This window comes from Monodelphis domestica, chromosome 7 (genome assembly GCF_027887165.1).
Source record: "Monodelphis domestica isolate mMonDom1 chromosome 7, mMonDom1.pri, whole genome shotgun sequence".
Lineage (NCBI taxonomy): Eukaryota > Metazoa > Chordata > Mammalia > Didelphimorphia > Didelphidae > Monodelphis > Monodelphis domestica.
The window spans coordinates 64,273,070-64,294,138 of NC_077233.1; the positions used below are offsets into that span (position 1 = coordinate 64,273,070).

Sequence of the window (21,069 nt, forward strand, 5' to 3'; positions counted from 1 at the left end):
ATTCTAGAAGACCCAGACAGGCATAAACTAATTGCAGTCTCTTCCTTTTGGGTACCTATTACCACCACCTCCACTTCCCTCCCCACTTTGCACAAGAATCAATCAGCAAATATATATTAAGTGCATATTTTGTACCAGACACTATGCTATGCTCTGGAATGACGTCTAGGTGAGGGAAGGGGCTCTGCTGCCCTGCAAGAGTCAATGGGAGTACATTGCCCCCAAGAGGATGCTAGGAAGACCGACTAGTACCCCCTTGCACATTTGCCTCTCCTCCAGCAGGATGTTCTTTCCATTTATTATGACTCCTGGCCACTTTCCAAATGACAACGCCCAGAAACAATGCCATGCCCCAAAAACCTAAACAGAGTATGAGGGGGAAAGGAGCATCCCTACAGTCAGTAAAGTTTACTACCTTGGGCTCCATTCACAAATCAGTCACACACACACACACACACACACACACACACACACACACACACACACACACACTCTCTCTCCCTAAGCAGGAAAAGAGCAATCTGAATCCCAAGATCATTTGCTTCTATTCCCATCCCACTCTGGGCTATTTTCAGCTTCCTCCTCAGGGAACACCGACCTTAAAATAAATGGAAAGAAATCGGTGACCCAGGAAAGGGCTCTGTGGCTTTAGCTAACTCCTCCAGCTTATTCCATCAGTTGGCATTTTGCAAGCTGCTCCAAGAATGTAGGTGTAAATGAAAGGTCTCCCCTCTTGGTCCTTCCTTCCCCTCTCATCCTGGCTCGCTATATGTACCCCCTTCTCCATCCAGGGGGGAATCTGATAGCAATTTGCATTCCTTCCCCATGTGCTGGTAAACACCCAGCTCCTCTGGCTTTGCAGCAGACCTGCTTTTCGCCAGAGTGAATGGGCCTGATTAAAAGCATTCCTCTCTAATAAAAGAGATCTTAAAAATACCAGCAATACCGGGAATCCCAAAGGAGTTTGGCTTTAGCCAGGACTAGGGAGGATGGAAGTGAGGCTGGGGGTAGAGGACTGTGGAAGTTAGCAATTAATATTGAAGCCATTACAGAATCTTTCTTTAATTACCTCCTCTCCTAGCTTCTTCTCTTTAGTCTGCCCCCAGTTTAAGTCAACAGCTATATGTCCCTTTGGGCAGACAGAGGATTATAAGAGAGGCGATAGGACAGGCAGCTCAAGGATAGATGGGGGTGGGGGAGCAGGGAGGAAATTTAACCCATGTGGAAACTCAGGTTTCCTGGGCTTGGCACAGATCTGTAAAAGAGATGGATGGTCTGGGCCTTGGAAAGGCAGAAGAAACAGGTCTGAATGTAGGTTCTGCCACTGGCTACCTGTGTGATCTTACCCCTCTAGACCTCAGTTTCACCAGCTGTAAAAGGAGAGCCTAGGCTGGATGATTTCTGAATTTTCCTCCAGCATTAAGTCTCTGATCTAAGGATCTCTTAGAACCCTGAGAATCTCTGTAATTCTAGAATTCTACAACCACTGGGGACAGAGAGGGAGAGGAAGAAAGCCAAACAGAAGCATTCAGCCAGATGGCCAAAATCATTGGGCAGCTGTGACCTGGACACATGGGTGACGATAGAGAGCAAATGAGCTGACAGATTTTTTTTAAATGTCCCAAACCCAAAGCAAAGACTACATTGGGGGAGCATGTGTGTAGGCAGGAAGTAATTGACCTTTAGTGCTGAGCTCTGCAGAGACCACAACCCAAATCTTGTCCTCAGGGCCTCCGGCCTCATTACTGTGGCTGGACTGGCAAACTGCAGGGGGCTACAAGAGCCCCAAATGGAGCCAGGGGGGCTAGAGATGAAAAATGAATAATAGATGTAGAGCTTGCCTAAGGGAAGGGGTATAATCATTCATGACTTTTATATAGCCCTCTATGGTTATGGAGCAGGCGTATATTATTAGCTCACTGGATCTTGACACCTAACCCTGAGAGGTAGGCACCGGTGAGTGCTGTTTATCCCAGGGCTCATTAGTTTTGAATCTGTGAATTTATGTACTTATTTTGAAAATATTTTTCCAATGATATATAAAGTCAATTTTTAATATTCTTTTTAAAAAATGTGAGTTCCAAATTCTCTCTCTTTTCCCTCCCTGTTAGGTGATTTAAAAAAATATTTCAATAACTGCATTTTAATAGAATTGTTTCCTTTGTGTATTTTTTCTGCATTTAAAAACATCCTGAGAAGGGGTCTATGGGCTTTGCTAGACTGTCTAAGGGGATGTTACACATCCACAAAGTTAAGAACTTCTGGTTTATCCTCAATTTGTAGATAAGGAAACCCAGACTTAGAGGTGAAATGGACCCTTTAAACTCACTGGGGCAATTGTTGGCAGAACTTGGTCTCCAACTCAAGTTTCCTGGTTTCACTGAATTGTTCCAGAACTAGTGAAGACAGTTTCTCAGAAGGGGACAATGTGAATGTAGCTAAGGGAGAGTAGATGAGAATTAAAAAAAAAAAGACCAGGGAAGCTTGATTGAAAGTGAGATGGTAATCAATATTCCTGTTTATAAACTCTACTAAAGTCAACAGCTGATTCCTCATTAAGGTTTGCAGGTGTCCCTGGAATCTCATTGGGGGCACCATATTTAACAGAGAAGACCTGAGTTCAGCTCAGACATTCCGGCAAGTTACTTCACCTCTGTTTGCCTTAGTTTCCTCATCTGTAGAAAGGGGGTCACAATAGCACCTTCCTCCCAAGGTTGTTGTGAGAATTAAATGAGATAACAATGTTAAGGTATTTGACATAGTAGGCAGTTAATAAAAATGCTTGTTCTCTTCCTCTTCTTGAGCTATAAATGCCATAAGTGCTGGCAGGTACTGTACCAAGATGGAAAGGTTTCCAGTATGTTCCTTGGGGTTGACTCTATGTTTGTTGTCTGAGGGCCATCTCTGGCAAACTGGAAAGTCTCATCCTCAGAGATGCAGAGGGAATGGCTGTAGCTAATGGTGATTTCTGACTACAGAAGCTTCCAAAGAGATCTACTCAGTAATATATAGGTAGAGCTGTGCTTTGTGGGAGAAAGAATCTCTCCTCAGTTGAAATCATTTTTCCTGGAGTAACTGAAAATTCCCATTTCTAGTCTACAAATCCCTTTCCCCTATATAATCACCCACCCTGAGAGAGGTATTACAAATATTATTGCCATTTTACATATTGAGAAACTAAGGCTCATAGTGGTTAAGTGACTTACTCAACTTCTCATAGCTAATAAATGGAACTAAAGTCTTATGACTCCACGACCTCTCTGTTCCTTTTTTTTTTTTTGAAGGGGAGTAGATGGAAGACGACTAGCTTTATGATTTCAATCAGTGTAGGGTAGCAGTTTTCAAAAGGTGTTCTGAAGACCAATGTGGGTAACCGAGACCTTACTGGGGGGTCGAGAGATCAAAATTATTTTAATAATAATAATATGTTGCTTGATTATTAAACATTTTTTCTGTTTCCAACAATGTATTTTTGTGAGACTGGATTTTCTTAACAGACTTGAACCAAAACAACATATTGTAACAGATTAAATGCAGAAGCAAATAAGAGAATCCAGCTGTCTTTTATTTAGACATTAAAGAAATTTGGAAAAATACATAAAACAATGCTATTTCATTAAGTTTTTCTGTTTTGGAAAATTAAAAAATAAAATCTATTATTTAAATTACATGTGATATATTTCTTAATGTTATTTAAACAAATTAATAAAGTTGATCAGTTTTAATTTCTAATACAGTAAACATCTGGAGATAAACGAATGTTCTTTGGGATCCTCAATAATTTTTAAGAATATAAAGGGGTTCTGAGATAAAAATTTTGAGAATTATTATACAGAAATGGTATCAAATTCAAATAGAAGCATGGGTTGTCATACTATAGAAAGAGTCCTGCAACCACATATTCACTTGGAAAACAACATATTAACATTATCTATATTCTATTGCATTTTTATTTAGTTGGTTAAATATTCCTCAATTGCATCTGGTTCTGGCTTCACTTGGAAGTATTGCAGTTGCCTCTGGGAGTGTGGGCATAGCAAAGTGTTTGACATCTCTGACTTGGGGAACCCTTAGTGAAGGGATTACCTCCATCAAAGCAAATCTAGCTGATGTTCTGCAATTTATCTTAGAATTCCCTGGGGTATTGTTAGAATAAATGATTGCCCTCCAAGCACATGGAAATTGTCAGAGATGGGACCTGAACCTAGTTCTTCCAACTTTCAAGTCCTCCTTCCTATATATACCATATTATCATATATCAGAGTATCTTTAGTTTTCAAGGCAGTAAAGTCTGAATGTTCACATATATACCACACAAGAGAAGAAGATGATTTTGTCAATGGGACAAATTGGAAAGTGGCACATTTTGACAAATAAGGAAGGAAAGGCGGGAGGAATAAAGGAAGGAAATAGAAAAGAAGGAAGAAAGGAAAGAAATAGGAAGGAAGGAAAGGAAGAAAAAAGGAAGATAGCAAGGAAGGAGGGAAGAAAATAGGAGTGAAGGAAAGAAGGAAGGTAGGAAGAAAGGAAGAAAGAATAAAAGGAAGGAAAAGGAAGATAGGAAGGAAGAAAAAATAAGGAAGGGAAATAGGCCATAAACTAGAAAGGAAGGAAGGAAGGAATAAAACAGGAAGGGAGAAAATAAGAAGACAGGAAAAAGTATATATTAAGCACCTACTATGGTCAGGCATTGGACCAAGTATTTCACAAATATGATCTCATTTAATAATAATAGCTAACAGTTATTTAATACTTTCTATGTTCCAGGAACCGTGCTAAGCACTTTACAATTATTGTCTCATTTGCTTCTCATGCTCTTCACAATAACTCCAGAAAGAAGGTGCCATTGTTTCCACCATTTTATAGCCAGGGAAACTGAGACAGACAGCATTTAAGTGACTTGCCCAGGATCATATTGCTAATAAGTGTTTGAGGCTGGATTTGAACTCATTTTCCTGATTCCAGTTCCATTGTGCTATCCATGTGCCAGTGGAGTGATTGTTTGCAGTCTACAAAGTATTTCAGTCCTTGAAGGAGTTGTGTTTCACCACTGTGGGTATTCCCTCCACCATAAGGAATGGTAATCCCCAAACAAATCAGGAGATAACCAGAGAAAACCCAGCTGAGTCAGTCACCTGATCCAGATGAAATACAACATAAGGTACTTAAGGAATTGACAGATGAGATTATTGAGCCAATGTCAAAGAATTTTCAAAGATCATGGAGAATGGGAAGGATGCTGAATAATGGGAGGGCACATGTTGTTCTGAGATACAAAAAAGAGAAGACAATGGAGTCTATAAATTATAAGCCAATGAGCTTGACTTCAATTCCTGGAAAAATCATAGACTATATCAGTAAGAGAGACACCGTGAAAACAAAGCCATGTCCCCCAAACATCAGCATGGTTTCAGTAAGAACTGGCTGTGTCAACCTAAACATTTCCTTTTTTAATAGGCTTACTGAACTGATAGATCAGGATGCTGTAAACATAGTTTACCTAGATTTTAACAAAACATTTAATAAGGACTGTCTTTCTATTTTTGGGGACAAGAAGGAGATATATGGGTTAGATGAAGATACAAATCTTCTAATCTGGTTTGTAAGCCCAGATTCTCTAGGGGTGTCTAGGGCACTAGATGGGAGACTGGAGAGCCTACGTTTGTATCCTAGCTCTCGGCAATTTACTACTTGCGTATTCTTGCTAAGTGCCTCAGTTTCCTTATCTGTAAAATGAGTGGGTCTGATTAAATGATCTCTCAGTTCCCTTCCAGCTCCAAATCTGTGACACCAGTGAGTGAACTCAGAGAAAATGGATAGTATTAGGAACTCTAGGGGAAAAATTTTTACAAAATTTACTAGGAAATCCACATCATGTCTTGGCATTACAAGAGAGAGCAATGGTCTGAAAGATGGTGGCTTACTTTTTTATTGCTGCAATATAACCCAACCTCACTGAGACTAATTGAAAAGGCTATCAGCTGGAAAGTGACAAGTCTGAATGATGGATTTTTTAAAAAAAGAAATGTCACTGAACCATACTATATTAGATCTGGAACGGCCTTTATACATCATCTAGTTTAACCTTCTAGAGAGGAGGCAGCTAGGTGGCTCAGTGAATTGAGAACCAGGCTTAGAGATGGAATGTTCTGGTCAAATCTGGCCTCAGATATTTCCTAGCTGGGCAAGAAATTTGACCCCCATTGCTAGCCCTCATCATTCTTCTGCTTTAGAAGCATTGATTCTAAGATTGAAGGTGAGGATTAAAAAACAAACAAACAAACAAAGTCTGTTAGAGAGGGGGAACCAGAGATTGTTACTTGTCCAGGGATTTTTGGTCTGGACATAGCTATACTAGAACTCAGATCTTTTGAATCATACCTTCCATCTAAGAATTAATACTGTGTATTGGTCCTAAGGCAGAAAAAGGGTAAGGTCTAGGCAATTGGGGTTGAGTTACCTAGAGTCACACAGCTAGGAAGTATATGAGGCCACATTTGAACCCAGGACCTCCTGTCTCTAGCCTTGGCTCTCAATCCACTGAACCACCTGGCTGGCCCAACGTACAAGGCTTTTTTACATCAAGCTGCTCCTGAAGCCTTATTACTTTCAAGTACAAAATCGGCCCATATTAGCTCTAAAGTACCTTCATCTGTCATTCCAGGACTCTAGTAGATAAAATATCATAAACTTAAGGGCAAACAAAGTGATATCAAGTAGCCTTCTTGCTGGGTCTGTCTCAAAGGAGTAGAAAAGGTTTATTTAGAATGAGCACTTGAACAACTTGTCTGTAAACTCATGCTTGCTAAGTGCTTATAAACAACTGACTCCCTTTAGTAGGTTAAACATTTCCCTTTCAGTGCTGCAGCTTTATATTATTGCTTAATCAGTTTGCAGACCAAACCACAGAAGTAAACATCAATCCAGTTTGGCCCACTTTACCCAGAAGCTTGACTGAGTGTGGGGCTGGTTAATTCAACTTTAAGGTAATTTCATTTTTACATAAAGAACAACACATCCAAACACGACACAATCTACTTGTTGAATGCTGCACCCCAAGAAGGCGAGGGGTCAGTTGACACCAGTGGTCCCTTTGGAGAACAGCACCACGTACTCGGCTTCCTCTTTGGGTAAAAGCATAGTGGTGGCTCTACAGCAAAACTCACCTCCAACTTGTAAAAGAACTTGACTGTGCCAAGAAAACTCAAGACCCCCAAATGGCCGGGCCAACTTTGGACTCTCCTGGAGTTGTCTTATAATTAACATCTCATAGGGAACACAATCCTCTGAAATTCTAGCAATTTACATAAATTACTGTAATTTATGTGTTAATAGCAAAGATATCAAGGTTTGTAAACCCCTGGAGTGCTACAAATGCAATTTGTAATTACAAGCACACAGCAATTTGTACAACATGCCATCTAAATCTACAATAATTATTACCCTAGTTAAGAATAATTTCAAACTTAATCACATTTAATACACCATTATTCATTCCCATAGAGCTAAAAGTCAGAAATGGACATTTAACCCAGTTTAGCTTAAAGATCCAAGAGGAGTTGGTTACATGTGGTAGACAGAGTATTCGAGGGAATCCCTGGATAAAGTCAGAGAAGAAAATCAGGCTGGGAGAAAGCAGGGGAAGAAATGGGAACCTCTAGAGATCTGGGCTTTAGATCCTGGGCAGAGAGGTACGCCATAAATACAATGTTTGAACATCAGCCTGATGGGTCTGTGTTAAGGAGGGATGGTTGGCATTCTCGTCTCCATTTCTGCCACCAGGAAGCTGAGGCTTAGAAAGATTAAGTGACGTGGTTTTAAGAATGAAATGATTAAATGAGATAATGTATGGGGAAAGTGCTTTAAGAAGTACTAGACACTAATTAAGAGTGAGATAATGATGATTATCAATAATAAACACTTTATTACTATTAATCTTCCCCTCTTTCTCTCTGACCTGTGATTTTCTTTGTGTGGAAACTTCTTTGACCAATAAAGATAAAATACATTTTTAATGTATGGCTTTTCAGGGCTGGCTGAGGCAGAGTGGAGAGAAGGAAAGGTACCTTCTTGAACATGTCTTGGAACTATTTCTTCCTGGTGCTTGTCACAATGCTTCTCATTATTGGCGATATAGTTTATAAAAATTAATATCAACAATAAAAATGTCTAAATCTCTAATAATGATCTAGATATCAGCAGTCAGATTCACCTAAGCATTCCCCCAGTGAAGGACCAAAGCCTGGGAAAGTAGGCCAATTATAAAAATGGCTTCAGGACTGACTCTCTCTTTCTCTTCCCCCTACCCCCTATATCTCTCCCTCTCCCTCTTTCTCTCCTCCTCTCTGTCTTCCCCTTTCTCCCTTCCTTTCCATCTTCTCCCCCCACTCATCTCTGTTTCCCCTTTTCTCCACTCCCTCTCTCTCAGCCTCACTTATTTCCTCTTTCTCATCTTTCCCCTCTTTCTCACTTTCTCTTCCTATATTTCTCTCTCCTTCCTTTCCTCTCTCTTTCTTTATCTCTATCTCCCTCCTTTCTTTATCACTCTCTCCCCTCCCTGTCCCTCTTCTTCCCTCCCTCCTCTCCCTATCTTTCTCCCTCCCTTTCCCCTCCCCAATAGCTCTAAAATTTAGAGTCTAAATCCTCAGCCAATGCTCATATGGCAATGCCTCTCCTTTGAATATTTACCAAGAAATCTACTTCTTGGAAGATTATGTGTTAGAAAGAGTGGGAGCTACAAGGATGAGCAAATCAGGCCCTGCACTCATGGAATTTCCCTTCAGGCAGTGTTATGTGATAGAAAGAATAATGGAGTTGGGATGAGAAGACATGCATTTGGGTCTGGGCTTAGCTACTGGCCAGTCATCGGACCTTGGGGTACTCCCTCACTTGTCTGGGTCATGGCATTCTCATCTTTTCAATGGGCATAATACCTTCAGTGTTATTGTAAGAATCAGATGAAATAATGAATGTGAGAGTGATGGATCCTTGAAGGCAAGGACTGTCCATGTTTTACAAAACTCTTACCTTCCATCTTAGAATTGATACTAAGTTTTGGTTCCAAGGCAGAAGAATGGTCAGGGCTAGACAAGTGGGATTAAGGGACTTGTCCAGGATCACTGAGCTAGGCAGTATCTGAGGCCAAATTTGAACCCAAGACCTCCAAACTCCAGATCTACTTCTCTCTACACTGAGCTCCTTACCCACCCCAGGACTGTCCATTTTTGCACAACCAACACTCATGCCCAATGTCCTGAACTTGATTGGTGTTTGAAAAATATTTACTAAATTGTGGAAAGTACTTTTAAAAAGTCTAAAGTGCCATAAGGATATAAAAATAATGATGATGGAGGAAGAGGATGAGGAGGAAGTAGACAAAGATTAGTAATTTTTTTATACTATGGTCAATTGTTTCTCATTAAAAAACTGTTCTTTTCCCTAAGCCCCACCTCTAATGAAAATTCATGATTTCTCCCCTATACTTTCATCTTTCTATCTAACTTCTGCCATATCACACCAGGTTCAAAATCTCTTGGTGTCTTATTTCAACTTCCAGTTGCAGATGGCTATAATTCCATCTCCTTTCTTAGCTGTCACATTTAGCTCCTTCAATCTGTTTCCATCCATCATTCCCTTCACAACCCAGATCTCCCTACAAATACATCATCTATGATTGATTTGGCTTCAAAACATCCTGTTCTCTGGGTATCATTCTTTTACTGTAAGCAACATTTATTGGATGACTACTGAATACAACCCATTTTATTAAGGCATGCAGTGAGGAGGGGGAAGAAAACTTCCTCCTGGTGCTGGTTTGGGGCTGTTCTCTTTCATGAAACTTGTCCTTGCATAGCCAAAGAGTGAGGAAGAGAGACCAATAAGATTCCCCTACAGAGTATTGTCCCTCTCTGCCCCCTTCCCCAATGGGCATTTAATGGGCACTAAAGGCACTGTGTTTCACCATCCCTCACTGAAATCTTATAATTACTACTCATTAACGCTGTCTAGAACAGTCACAGAGGTCTGTTCAGGGACCTGGCTGGTTTCTTAAACACCATATAATAACTCCACTCTTTGAAGAGGCTAAATGAAACTAGAGAGAAAGGGCTAGATGGGAAGAGACATGATGTGTCATCTTCTATGTCTATTCTGATGTAATATTTTTTGCCTAAGTCTTGGATGCTAAAACCAGTGCTTTTATTCTGTAGCTAATGGTGCCTGCTTGTCTGAAAAAAAAAAAACAAAACACAGGATGTTACAGCTGGAAAGGACACTGGGCATTTACTAGGTCAATCCCATCATTTCAGATGAAGAAACCAAGGCCAAGAGAGGTTAAGTGATTTGCCAAGGACATTCCACTAGTTATTAGAAATTGTGTTGCTCAGACATTTCAGTTGTGCCCCACTCTTTGTGACTCCATTTGGAGTTTTCTTAGCAAAGATCCTGGAGTGGTTTGCCATTTCCTTATCCAGCTCATTTTATAGATAAGGAAACTGAAGTATACAGGGTGAAGTGACTTTACCAGGGTCATTCAGCTAGTAAGTTTCTGTTATTAGAAATAGCTAGCATTGTTATATCTTTTAAAGATTTATGCAGTTTTCCCCAACCTGGCCCTTTCCTACCTTTCCATTCTTCTTATACATTATTTTCCCTCACCTACTCTAGGACTCACTCATACTGGCTTACTTGCTATTCCACATCCCAGACTTTTTCTTGACACCTTTGCCTGGTCCTCATATTCCTTGAAATGCTTTCTCTTCACCTCCTCTTTTTAGAATTTCTGATTTCCTTCAAGACTCTGCCTTCCCTTCTAAGGCTATCATGTATCTACTCTGTAGTTATCTTGTTTATGTGTATACACACATTTGTGCACATATGATCTCTCCCACCAGAACATAAGCCCTTTGAGGACAAGGACGATTCCCCAATTTTGTCTTTGTATCCTCATTGCTTAGCAGAGTGCCTGGCACAGAGTAAACTCCTAATAAAGGCTTATTGATTGTCGAGCTTTGTGAAGCCAAAATTGGGCTAATACTTTGGTTTCCACTGAGCAGATTAAGGAAACAGGAAGAGAGAGGAGAGGTGATTTGCCAAGTCTTACTGGTTCCTGGTTCTGTGTTGTTTCCACCCTTCCTAGAAGAGCTGGAATCAGAACATAAGTCTCCTGACCTCTGGGGTGGTTAACTCCAGTTTTCTTCTTTATAAAAGGATGGAGCTGAACCAGGTTCAAAGGATCTTAGATCTAAGTAGATCTCAAACTATGAGATGGCCTCTGAAGTTGTTTAGTCTGACCCCATCATTTTATAGGTTGGGAAACTTAGGTTTGGGGAGGTAGACTTGCCCAAGATACTGAAGTGGTAAGTTCCAGGGGCAGAATGATCTTTAGATTCCCTCCAAGGCTCCGTCTAATTACAAAATCTATGATTCTATGACTCAGCTGCCCTGCCAGAGCTCAGACCTTTTTATAATACATGTGCCTTTCTACTTCATTGCTGTAGGTTCCAACATCAGAAGAATTAGAGCTGGAAGGAATCTCAGAAATAATTTAATTTAATCATTGTTTTACAGATGGAGAAACTGAGGTTCAGAATGATAAATGATTTGTCCAAATTTACATGGGTGATAAGAAGCACAACCAGGATTAGAATCGAGGTCCACTTCCTTAGAATCCAATATACTTTCTAATATACTATTCTCTTCTTAAATAGACTTTTATGGACCAGAAACAATAGTTTCCCATGCCAGCATTGGGACATTTTGGTACTTCATAGAGAAAGGGAAAGGGCGGACTAATGTCCAAGTTCAGGGAGCCAATGCATTTATCAGGAAGTGTAATTAATAAATGCCCAGGATGGAAGGTATGCCACTAATCCAGGAACCAGCCCTGAGGTTGCCTCCCATGGTCTTTGTGCATAGCTATAAGAGACCTGGGGAACATGTCAGACCTAAAGTGAGTGTTTGTGGGTGGCAAACCTCAGCAAAATTCCCAATATAGCCCAAACTGACGAAAATGTAATTGAGGAATATGTAACAGAATAAAGAAAAATACAATGTGATGTAGATAATGCCAGTTTGTAGTTTCTAAGTCACTATGTGACCACCAAGGGGATCTGTTCCTATTCGAATTTGTCATTACTGTTTCAGAGTATACCATATGGGACTTGGAGTCAAGAAGATCTTGGTTCAAATCTTAATTCTGGCTGTGTGACTATAGGCTAGTGTCTTAGCATTACTGAGCCTCACATGAGGATATTGAGGCCCAGGGAGATAAAGTGATTTGCCAAGGTCCTCTAGGCAATATGAGTCATGGCTCAGGGGACAGAGAGCCAGGCATGGAGACAAGGGGAACTGGGTTCAAATCTGCCCTCAGACACTCCCTAGCTGTATGACCGTGGGCAAGTCATTTAACCCCTTTTGCCTAGTCCTGGACCTTCTGTCTTGAAGTTGTTACTAGAACAGAAAGTAAGGATTTTTAAAAAAAGTCATAGGTAGGACCTGAATGCAGGTCCTCACAGCCAGGGCCAGTTGTACCACACTGCTGCCTTCCTCCCAGTATAGGAGTGTTCATTGTGAGAAGGCAGAGCATAGGAACCTGTGGGGAGTGCTTTTCCCTCATGGGAGGGGAGAGAGTGAGAGCCTTTGGGAAAGATGGGGGGCAACATTCCTGCAGCCTCTCCCTCTTGCTCCATCACCAAGTTCAGAGAAAAGGTCCCTGGTTCCAACCTCTGGAGGAACTGTCACTCACTGGTCAACAGTCCTTCAAATCATCTGAATGTTCCCAACAAGAAGCACCAAATCAAAGGAGCACTTCTATTACACAAAGGAGAGCAGAAAAGGAAGACTTTACAAGAAACAGGGAATCTCTATCACATAAGCAGTGAGGCAAGATTGCTAGACTTGGAATTAGGGAACCCTGAGTTCCAATACATCATCAGACACTTACAAGCTGTCTGACCCTAGACAAGTCTTTTAACCTATCTTGGCCTCAGATTCCTCATCTGTAAAAATCACAATAATAAAGTGTAAAATATTATATAAATAATACATTAATTATTTTATTATGCATGAATTTATATATTTATTATCGTATATTAATTATATCATCTATATAATATAACGAACTATTATATTATATATAATAAAATATAACACAATATAATATTTTATGTGACACATAAATATAATATATAAATATATGTAAATTAAAAGATCAAATGAAATCAACAAATGTATGGTGCTTTGTAAGCCTTAATGTACTACATACACTTTAACTATTATTATAAGACTTGCTTTTCTTTTTAAATCAATCATAAATTCAATATACAGCTTTCAAAGTTGTTCCATTTGTGTATAATAACTAAAATTTATAGAGTGCTTACAAGTTTGTGAAGCACTTTTCATATGTAAGATCATTTAATTCTAACAACAACCCTGTGAGTTAGGGATTCTTCCAATTCCCATTTTATAGATAAGGAACTGAGGCACAGAGAGACTAAATAACTTGCCTAGTGTCATACGGCTGGTGTTTCAGGTGGGATTCACACCTGGTCTGTGATCTAACCACTGTACCATCAAGGTATACAAGTTTATACAAAATTTGTACATGGTAAATAGGGGAGGTGGACACCAGCATGGGGGCAATCATGGAAAGGCTTCATGGAAGAGGAGGTGTTTATGCTAAGCTTTGAAGGAAACTAGAAACTACAGCTTCTAAAGGGTATTGGTGAGGCGAGAATGGGATTCAGGCACGGGAGGCTTGGAAAGGGCTGAGAGTTTGTCTTTCACAGGTTTTAAAGGATGTCTTGTGAGTAGTAATTGGGTTATTTGGGCTATTCACAAATTCGATAGATATCAAGGAAGAGATAAAGGTCCTATAGGAAGAACTTTTAGGCTTCCTGGCTATAATACTCCACCATGAACCTATTCCATTTAAGTACACCAACCACAAAGATTTGCACTCGAGAACAGAAACCCGGACTTTGGGTCAAAGACAGCTTGAGGAGTGGGTCTCAGTCACTAGATGAGAGTCACACAAACAGCCAAATAACTGACTTTGTGGTTTCATCTGAACCTTTAGCATCCTTTAAAGGTCACATACCTCAGCTAGGCAAAGCTCCCACTTTCTCAGGTCTTTTGCAGTGTTTGGGAGCAGAGAAGCTCAAGGTCTGGGAGAAGACTACACCTCAACTTAAAAGCTAGTCATGGAGAAATATAGAGAAGTCAATGGCTGCCTTGGGAGCCTCCCAACATGGAATAGAATCTCCACCGATGCCTGTTCCCATGGTCTACATTTAACCCGCCTGGATGCTTCTCTCATTGGGGTGATGAATGAAACATGTGTGGAAACAGACAGGCCCAGGCAGAGACTTGGTTTATCACATTTAGAAAAGCCTAAAAATACAGGTGCTTGCATTTAGCCACATTATCCTTTGGGGCAGCTGGTTTGCAGACTGGGGAAGCTTCCACAAATTAGGTTATTTTGATCAGATGAAAAATGAAGATAAGACAACTGGACAGAAGTTTGAGGGTTGGGGAGGGACAGGCAGGGCTAGATGCAGTAAGAGCTGATAGAAGGATCTTCCTCTGTCTTTAGTTCTCAACACTTGGGGTCCCATGGAAGGAAGAGGCTGCTTCTCTGGGGACCAGCTTACTTAATGGGACCAAATGTGCACCAATCCGATCTCTGATAATGCAATCCAACAATCTCTGAGAAAACCTCCTTTGGAATGATTTCATTTCCTACACTCTACTCCCTTTGATTTTTCTCCCACAGTGCTGAAGACACAGCTGCTTAGCCATCTGTCTATTTGCAGGGTGACCTTGGACAAATCATTTCACCTTACCCGGCCTGTTACCACACCTGCAAAATAAAGGGTTTGGCTAAATAAACTCTAAGATTCCTTCTGACTCCAACAGTTTTATTATTCAATCATCAGTCTAATCATGCAGGGTATTAAGAAAGAACACTGAATGCCGGGAGTCACTTGCAGTCTAACCTCTGCAAACTTTAGTTTCCTTATCAGTAAGATAGGGAAAAGACATTTACTATTCGCCTCTTTAAGGAGAATATGCTAAAAAATATCACAACACTTAGTTCAAATGATTATTACTCACATGCCTTAGAGAAACAAATGTATGGTAGAACTATGTTCACTGGTCGGTGGCTTTAGGGTATGGCTTGCCCATAGGAGGAAGGGCAGAGATTGGTGCCCATAATGACCACTTGAGGGTCAGACAGCATGTATGTGGAGCCCCAAAGCCTTCATTTTTGCTGAAAAGAGCCTGAGGTCCAGTGGGTTATTTGCCCCAAGTCACAGAGCCAGTTAGCAGTGATACACACGACTAGAACGCAGATATCCAAGTTGTAGAGGTCTTTCCCTAGCATCATGCTGCCTCCTCAGCTGGGAGAGTTGCAGAGTTAGAAGGGGACTTAGAAGTCTCTTTCAGCAGAGATCTCTAGCTGTGACGGGAGCAGGGAGGGCACTACCCCACGGGAGAAACCTTGGGTCATCCAGTGAATAAAGGCTATATAGACAGGTGCCCTAGATAATCCTGCCAGGCCTGCTGGCTCCATGTCCCAAATTCACTGGATCATTCATTAGATAACTGCCGGCCCCAATGCATTCCTCAGTGACATCCCTCACTCCACAACCTCCTCCAGACACCATGCCCTCCAGAGCCTCCCAGTAAGTTCCAGGCCCACTATTCAATATGGGATTCTTCTGGGGCTTAGCCCAGGCATAAGAATCTTCTGGGAACCCCACTTCCACCCCACCAGGGGCTAGTTTCAGTTCTGCTTTGCTCTGGGCTCTGCTCTAGCCCCCAAATCCCACTGTTCCTGCCTGTCAATCTAGGAGCAGTCCTCTCCTATGACATCAGAGAGGGAGCTGGCTCCCTGCCCACCCTCTTGCAAGCCTGCAGGTGACTGAGTGGGGGTTTGTGCCATCTGTCGTTTAACTGGAGAATTGCAAGCCCTGGCCAAATACCCCAGAGACGGGGTGTCCAGGGGAGGGAAGGGAGGCCAGCTGCCGCAGCTGCTGCAAATAGAGGCATTTGTTTCACTTCTTCTCTCTTCCTCACAGGACAATGATCTCAGGGGGCTGGTGTGAGCTTTGAGAAGGACCCTCTGTTCTCCACTCACCAGGCCTCAGGTGGAAAGCAAAGCACTCCCCAACTCCCCAACCTTTCTTTTCATCATACACCCTGAATCGGTCAGAGCTGGGAGGAGTCTTAGAGAGTACAGTCCTTTTATTTAAGAGGGGAAACTGAGGCTTAGAGAGAATGTTGCCAAGGTCACAATGCAGTCAGTCCTGGAATGTAGGTCTCTTGTCTCTAGTCCAGAATTCTTTCCACTACTCCAAGAATTCATTCATTCACTAATTCATGCATTCCTTCCTTCATTCACTCAATTGATGCCCATCCTGACCTCGTCTAGCATCCTCTTGTTTATTACACATCACTTCTCTCCTCTCCTTTTTAATCCCTTTGGCTCATGTGTAAACATAGTTTCTCCTTTGTCAGATATGACAGCTCTTCAATTGAAGATGCTCGTTCCTTCCTGGGAACTTTCCCATATTTTTGCTGCCTGGGTGGTCTGGGTGCATGATCAGTATTCTTGCCACACTCCCTGAGATTCTATGATTCTAGTCCAGTTCTGAGTGTGGGAATTGAATTTTCCAAAGCCTCACTTATGAATATTGGATACGTTCCTGGATCAAACCTTTGCTTAGCTCTCAGTGAGGCAGCCTGTGAGTTTTCTTTATGACTGTATTGTCAAGGCAAGTCAACAGGCATTTATTAAGCTCTCATTATGTCAGAATTTGTTGGCATTTTCATGATAGAGGAAGAAGACACTTTTCTCTCTTGTTACTTCTCATTGGATTCCACTGTGACTTGGGAAAGATTTTTCTCTCTTATTTTCTAGGCCTTTCCCCTTCATTAATCACCTTTATATGGCATCAGAGTACTATAAAAGGAGCAGGTCAACAATCTCCTCCAATCCAATTCTTTTTTCCAGTTTTGTCTAGGAAGTTCTTCCTCTGTTCCTTTTTTAGTTAATTACAATTTGTTGCCAGGACTAACTCATTTGGTTTAGTAGAAGCAGCATGGACCTATTTTGAATCCCAACCCTACTACTAATTAATCTGAACAAATGACTGCCTAATCTGAACTAACCATCTAATCCCAACCCTATTACTAATCCCAACTAATTGCTAATCCCAACCTTATTGCTAATGTATCCCAACTAACTAGTCCCAACTCTATTACTAGCTAGTTGTGTGACTTTAGTCAAGTCCCTTAACTTCTCCCACTCATTTCTTCAATCTGTCAAATAAAGAGAGGAGACCACACAGCTCTGTGGTAACTTCTAGATTTAATAACTATGATTCTTGGATCTGCTGCTAACTAGGTCACTTCTTGGTTTTCTTATCTCAAGAATGAGGGTATTGGAAAAGGCAAGGCATCCAAAATGGTGTTAGCGTTCAGTCATGTCTAACTCTTCATGGCCCCATTTGGGGTTTTCTTGGCAAAAATCCTGGAATGGTTTCTCATTTCCTTCTCCAGCTCATTTTACAGATGAGGGAACTGAGGAAAATAGGATTAAGTGACATGCCCAGAGTTACACAGCCAAAAAGGCCATTTTCTTCTCCAGCTCATATTACAAATGAGGAAACTGAGGCAAAATGAGTTAAGTGATTTGCCCAGGGTCACACAATTAGTGTCTAAGGTCAGATCTGACCACAGAAAGATAAAGCCATCCTCACTCCAGGACCAGCACTCTCTCCATTGCACCACCTAGCTGCCTGCATCCAAAACACGAAAGGAAAGATTTGGGGTGTGGGGAGCGGAGGAGGCAACCTATTGGAAATGTATAACTAAGAATCTGACTTTTACCCCAAAGCTATAATTGGCATTAATTTATATTCCCTAGCAAATAAGTAGTCCAAGGATAGGAGGTACAGTTCCTAAAGGAAAAAACATAATTCTTACTACCTACCTGAGAAAGTGTTTAGAGTTGGTTTTTTTTTTGTAAACAGAGAAATGCAAATTTAAAAACTCCGAGGTACCACTTTCTACAGATTTATTTGCTAACAGCTGTAGAAAAGCCTCTAAAATTCTAGCTGGGGAGCTGTGAAGAACATGATTGCACTACTGGAACTCTTTTTGGCAAGCAACATAGCAATACATAATAGAATCACAAAACAGTTTCTATCCTCTGACCCGGTGACCACACTACTAGGGTTATACCCCAAGGATGCTAGGAAAAGGAGAGAAAGCCTGTCTGGGCAGAAATAACCAGAGCAGGTTTATTCATAACCGTGGAACACTAGTTACAGTATACACGTCCGGTAACAAGAGTATCAGCTGAATAAATGATAGTAAATGAACATAATGGGATGTTATTACACTGTAACAAATGATAAATATGATGAATACAAAGAAATAATGAAGAGAGGATGCTGAGTTGGAACATATACTATGATTATGTAAACATCATAACATCAACAGAATCTGGAAAAATACCCCTATGTAGCACTCTCTTCACATTCTGTCCTCCTGCCATGACTAATGGGGGTAAAGAAGGAAGGAGGAGCAGTTAAACCTTAGGAGGGTACAAGAAGAACCAAAGGGATTGAGAGGGAAATTATATAACTGGGGATTATGGGATGGCTCTGTGGTCCTATCTTTGTTTTGTAGGTGTGGTCAAGAATACCTTGTGTGATCCTGCTTCATGGATTCTTCCATGTACTCTATTTGATGGGGAAGGTTTGCTTTTTCCCATTGGAAATAGCAGACTGAGAGGCTGAGTCTAGGTCCATGAACTCGATTGAGAACTCTTGGGTTTGAGCCATGTGTTTATTGACTGATAGACTGTGACCTAAGGCGTGAGCACAGACAGGGTAGTTATTTAATTTATTTTGGTTGTACTCCTTAGATTTTTTGATCATGAGTAAAGACGGTATACAATTAGACATGCTTATCCTTAATGTCTTAATGGTTTAATCCATTATGTCATTTTTGAGTGTCGAGGGTTCCTTGAAATAGCTCAGATCAGGGAACAAAGTGGGTGGGGGCTTGAGTCAAGCTTCTAGCTGGAAAAATGCACACTGGCCACATACCTTACCTCAAAGAAAACAGCTGTCACTTACAGTTGCAGAGGAAAGGAAAGACTGGCAGACTCCCTGAGTGATGCCTGGGGAAGCAGGGTGATAACACCTGGGCCCTCATCACTGAAAAGAGTCAGGGATTCAGTGGACTGAGAGCCAGATATGGAGATGGGAGGTCCTGGGTTCAAATGTGGCCTCAGATACTTCCTGTGTGATCCTGAATAAGTCACTTAACCCCCACTGCCTAGCCCTTACCTTTCTTCTACCTTGAAATCAATATTTAGTATTGAATCTAAGACATAGAATAAGGGTTTTCCAAAGGAGGGGGGTATGGAAAGAACAAGTTATTATTTTTATTGTTTTGTTAAAAATAACATTTAAAAACAAAATGTAAGCTTGGAGCTTATGACCCATAAACAAGCATTTTGTACTGTTTTTGTTGATAGTTGCTAAGTTTAGAAGAAGCAATTTTTAAATAAGTAAAAAAAGAAGGTTTGGGGATGAATAATAACTTATATTTAGAGTGCTTTCAGGTTTACATGTGGATTTCTTTACAACTGTGCTGTAAGACAGATGACTTCTCTGGACCCTCATCCCAGTCTCACATTTTATGATGCTGTGACTTCATTTCTATAGACGGGGGTGGGAGGCAAGGCTTTATTTTTTTGGTTTTGGGGTCGGGCACAGTGGACTTCCTTATCCAACTATGTTAGAATGGAAGCAGACATCTCCTGGTCTTTGACCTGAGGGCCTGTAGACCTCAGTCATCAGCAATGACTTGAGACCCTCATGGTCACCTACCTGGCACAAAGGCTCATTTGGGATCCTGTCACTTTCCAATGGGAGAAACCAAGAAGAAGGAAACTATGGATTCTTGCTTAGCATGAGGCAAACTTGGTCTTTCAGTGATGGGGAACATACTGCTCTATCAGGCAATAGCTAAATAACTTCCACTGTCAGAAAACTCTTTCTTATATTACTACAATATATGGGCAACTAGGTGCTGCAGGGTATAGAGTACCAGGCCTAAAGTCAGGAAAATTCATCTTCCTGAATTCAATTCTGGTTTCAGACACTTATTAGCCTTATGGCCCTAGACAAGTCATTTAATCCTGTTTGCCTCAGTTTCCCTATCTGTAAAATGAGCTGGAGAAGAAAATGGAAAACCATTCTGATGGTAGTGATCTTTGCTAAGAAAACCCCAAATGGTGACCCCAAAGAATTGAACATGATCGAACAAAGCCGATATCTATCTTTTTCTAATATTACTCCTAGTTTTGCACTCTGGAATCATGCAAAATAAAACTTTCCCCTTTTCTTAATGACAACTCTTCATATAGTTTAAAAATCATACTCTGGTGGCAGGTAGGTAGCTCAATGGATAGAGCCAGGCCTGGAGTTGCGAGGACCTGGGTTAAAATCTGGCCTCAGACACTTTCTAGCTATGTGAGTCTGGATAAGTCACTTAATCCCAAGTGCCTAGCCCTTACCATTCTTCTGCCTTGGAACCAATACTTAGTATTAGTTCTAAACTATAAGCTATTTTTGTTTTCTTAAAAATCATGTCATCCTCAAAGATTTCCTTTCTTCAACACAAGCTCCTTCCATTAGAAAAAAAGTCATTTCTCTTATGACAGAGTTTTAAGATCTCTATCTGGGTTGCCCTCTCCAGGTACACTCCAGTTTGTTAGGGTCCCTCATTAATAATAACTCATATCTCTATAGCCCTTTAAGGTTTATAATATGATTTCCTAATATATGATGGCTCAAAGTCTAGGGGTAGGGAGGTTGGGAGAAGAGGTTATTGTTGCCCAGGAATGTATTGGTAAATGTTTAACAACCAGCTCTCTGGCTCACAATACAGTTTTTTTTATTAGCTGACAATTTTTAATGCTCTACCAATAAGATTCCAAGAGGATACTTTTCAGAGCTTAATAAAATAACAAAATTCATTTTAAAA

The 21,069-nt window shown here is 40.9% G+C and overlaps 1 protein-coding gene across 1 annotated transcript in view; it reads right to left on the reverse strand.

Moving 5' to 3' along the window:
* Positions 1-21,069, reverse strand: part of IQSEC1 (IQ motif and Sec7 domain ArfGEF 1) — an 817,265-nt gene that overhangs the window by 116,266 nt on the left and 679,930 nt on the right.